General features: G+C 35.2%; 1 long non-coding RNA gene across 1 annotated transcript; it reads right to left on the reverse strand.

Moving 5' to 3' along the window:
- Nucleotides 1–1,596: 1,596 nt before the first annotated feature.
- Nucleotides 1,597–3,028, reverse strand: LOC140853400 (uncharacterized). The gene is made up of 2 exons (XR_012136459.1): nt 2,397–3,028; nt 1,597–1,862 (listed from the first exon to the last, which is right to left on the reverse strand). It is a non-coding gene; the product is annotated as an uncharacterized lncRNA (long non-coding RNA).
- Between the last annotated feature and the right edge of the window lie 1,291 nt (nt 3,029–4,319).

Consider the following 4,319-nt stretch of genomic DNA (forward strand, 5'->3'; position numbering starts at 1 on the left):
GATTTCGTGAATAAAATTATAGAGTAACTAAAGAGTTTCAATATAATGCTTACATAGATCAGACAACCACCCAACTTCTTTTGCTTCTTGAGAAGGAAAATGGAGAACCACCTCCCATTATGATAAATCCAAGCATGTGCAAAATAAACAATCTACTCCCTGTTCCCGCATTAGATTATAGTATGATATGGTGGATTCCTCATCATAATCCCCTAGACTATTAAAATAATTAAAAATATATCGTTAATCAATATTACATAGCTAATAGAGCAAATGCAAAATATCTGTACAGAACTGAAGCATTCTCAGGTCTATAGCTCGCGGATAAATTATTCTCCTTGCATCCTCACCATTAATTATATGTTGTTTGTGATTGTAAGGAAGAAAAGGATCAAGATAATGCCTGTAAAAAATCTTTACTGTTCTTCCCAACAAGTGCATGGAAACATTTAACAGACAGAAGCAAGTAAATGGTGCAATAATCTGCAAAAGTATAAATAAAAATAGCAAAAGGGATCATGAGTACTTGGAGCAAAATTTGCTGTTCAAGCTGTTATCCGTTTAGGCAAAGTTGGCATCGATAATTTGGACATCAAGGGACAAATATATCGTATCTCACCTTCACAGTTGTAAATTTTGCTTCTATATTCATTATATACCGTGCATGAGTTCCTTGATTTAAATCAATATGATTGGAAAGTTTTCCCTCATTAGTAATGAAATTATAAGATGTTTTATCTTTTAGTTTCATAACAAACTCTGATAAGATCCTAATGGACAAAAGAGCAACACTAAAAGGGCACTCAACTGGAAGATCAGCATTGCTAAATTTCACTTTTATAATAAAATATTCTTTTGATGGTCAACGAAATTAAGAGCAATATCAAAAAAAAAAAAAAATTGAAATTCTAGTCAAAACAATATGGAGGCAACGGACAGATTATAAAAGGTGCACGGTCTAGATTAAGTGACAAGAAGAGCAAAAACTAGTAAAGGCCGCCAAAGAAACAAGCATTCTTGAAGAAATTGTCTGCTTTCAAGATCACCCATAAGTTCATTTGCCCTAAGAGTTTTGCATGGCACCGAATGAAACATCCAAAAAGCTATAGAGAAAAAATTCTCCATTAGCTAAACATCTACAAACAGTATAACCATCAAAACCCCACACCATCATTCACAAACAATGGACTAGTCACCGACAATATAGTGATGAAACATCCAAATTAATATGATATTTAAACTGCACTATTTTAGAAACAAAGGCATCATCTGAGAGAACGTCTGCGGGTGATTTGGATGATTTGCTTTCTCTATGTTATAAAAAGCCATGATGGGGAGATTAACATGTATTCCCCTAACCCAAACAAGGGCACTGCCCTTCTTTTTTGATCATTCTGTCCACTCCAATTTTTGAGAAGATGCAGAAAAAAAACCATAGAGACTATGTTAAAAGTGAGCCTAGATTCAACTGCTCAGTCATTATTGCGCGATAGAACATGAAATGCTATATGATCGGGTTTCCATCTACATTAAAAGAAAATGAAAGAAAGATCAACAAAAGACACAGGACATTCCGCTTGATGGAGTAGTCAACTCTTGAACCATGCTCTAAGAGTGAACTCACTATATACTGTTATGATGGGCTATTGTGCAAATACAAAATTGAAATCAAGGAAAATGGATTTAACAAGTCAACACCAAACTTCAAGGCTTGAAAACCAACCAACCAACCACCACCAAAAAAACAAATCAAACAATCTCATCTTCTTGATATTTTCCTCCCTTAGAACATCCATAATCTATCTACTAATGCTCCCATTCATTGGTGTGTTCTTGCAATCCTCCATAGAACTTACGCTGCCCTATTATGGGGACGTGAAGTCAAACACAAACAGAAACCTCAAATTTTAAGAAGGCAGAGATAACATAAAAACTGGGCTACATGAAAATGTAAGATTGGGCATTTACTTGCTCAGCTAAGAAATCACCACTAGAGTCACAGGCTTCAGTCAGATAAAGCTACTAGTGCCTCTCATAAAAAATTGTGATTTCAGAAATCATGGATTTTTTTTTTTTTTCTTTAACATAATGCCTGCATTTTTAACAAACTAAATAGTATGAACTGATAAATCATTGGAGACAACAACCTCGTAGTTTCTTATTTGAATTTCCTTAGAACTTAATTTGGTTGGTATCTTGAGTGGTGTGTTCTCAAGTTTCAGACCAGCTAACCATGAGTCAGGGCCCTCTCAAGACTTGGGTTGAAATGGAAAGTGCCAGTTGAGCAATCACAGGCACCCATGACGCATGCGACAGCCCATGAATCCATGAGTAATTAAGCACATGGTCATTGTCATTATAATCAATACTTTGAAAGCTCATAACCCATTGCTTACCTCCATAGCAGATAAATATTTTGATGAGCAAGTTTGTCTCAAGCTTGTTGGCTTGTGGGTGGTGGTTGCATATACTCTTGTAGGCAAACCTCCAGAGCTGGCTGCTGTTGCTGGAGCCCTGGACAACAAAGAGTCTGTTCTTCATATTTATTGATTGGCCTGACTTACCTCTTAATATGTTACAAAGGAAAGTCACGAAGTGAATATAACCCAGCTTTGACATACAGACATCCTACCTCCCAGACAGTAGTTTTCCACATATTCTTTACTAAATACCCCCTTCTTCATTAGTCATTCTCCCATATTTTTGTTCAAGAGAGGAACAGGAATAGTAAAACCACCCAAAGTAGGGTTGCAGTAATCAATTTACGTAAAGAATCAAAATCCTTAGTCAGATTGGGGGTGTGACAGCCATCCACTGTAATCACACAACAGCCCATGATTACATTGAACTAGATAAGGATTCTCATTGTCATAGAGATCATGCTCATGGTCAAGTAACAAGACAAAAAGCACATTATGTTCCTAGGAAATAACATGGCTTAGAGTTGTTTAGACATGATATGAGGATTTAGTTGACTAACTTCATCGCAGAACTTAAAAGCCAGAAAAGATTCTGATACATAAGAACTGAAGTACCTAGCATAAGAAAGCTTGCTAAAATGTTCAGACTTAAAAAGCATCTGGGTCCACAGGCATCCTCAAATCAACTGATTTGAGTGCTTTCAGTAACTATGTAGCTATATAAGCACAAAACCGCAACCATATTGTTGATCACCAAAACAAGTGATGATGAGTTAGCTCATAGACAAGGTTTTGAAATATAAAAGAATGAAGATGAAACTGACCATAGAGAATCCCACAGCTTCAGAATATGAACTAAGAAAATCCAAGCTATGCTTAGTATGGGCCTAGATTTTCACTTACCTTTAGAAGAGCAACAATAAAAGCAACTATGAGATATTCCTAGTCTAATCTCAAAAGATCATGAAAATGGATGAACTTATTTTTTTAACATGAAAACATCTCACCTGTAATTAGAATAGTTGGATATTGAAAATAAAGTCAGTGGATTTGAGATAGGAGTTGAACAATAAAATGGTGAGTAAGATTTGATCCCCTTGTCTACTAGAGGCTAAAGTCTTTTCTTTCTTTCTTTCTTTTTTTCCATTCATATTGCTAACAAATCATACTCTTCTTACAAATGTATTTCTTTTGTATCCATGAAATTTAGAAATCAAAGATGTTAGGATCATCATGGCATTTCGAACTCATGAATGAAAGCATGTGACCAAACAACTGAAAATGCTGTTAAACTGTTCTGTATGAATGGTTAAACCAACTGATGAAAGATAATTAAGGAACCTGATATAGTCTTCCTTGTTTCTTTTCAAGGTTTGCAAGCAAGAAGAACTTTCCCAGCATAAGCAGCAACATAAGCTTCATAAAGAACTGCTTGAGCTTAAGATATTAAATCAATTGATTGAACCTGATGCAGATGATATTAAACTGCTTGAACTGAAATCAATTGATTGAAGGTATATGATAGTAACGAAACCTGTGTAAGTGATTTGCTAAGTGAGTAAGAAATAAATAAAATAAAGCTGAGATAAACTATGAAGAACGAAAAATCAATTTTCCATGCACATTCAAACAAATCCTCATTCACGGGATATATCTTAATACCCCAAAGCAACAAAAATCACACTTCTTACGACAACAGCATTCACTTGAATTTTGTTACTAGTTATGAACCGGATACAGCTTGGCTTGATCATCACAATCTTGCAACTCATCTGATGAAGCATGAGATCACCTAGCTCCACCATTGACATGCACTGGAGACAGTGAAAAAGATATTAAATTGTATAGATCAATAAACCAATTCTGAAAAAAATACTCTATTTTCTTCACTGAATCTCC

This window comes from Elaeis guineensis, chromosome 13, assembly GCF_000442705.2.
Source record: "Elaeis guineensis isolate ETL-2024a chromosome 13, EG11, whole genome shotgun sequence".
In the NCBI taxonomy this organism is placed as follows: domain Eukaryota; kingdom Viridiplantae; phylum Streptophyta; class Magnoliopsida; order Arecales; family Arecaceae; genus Elaeis; species Elaeis guineensis.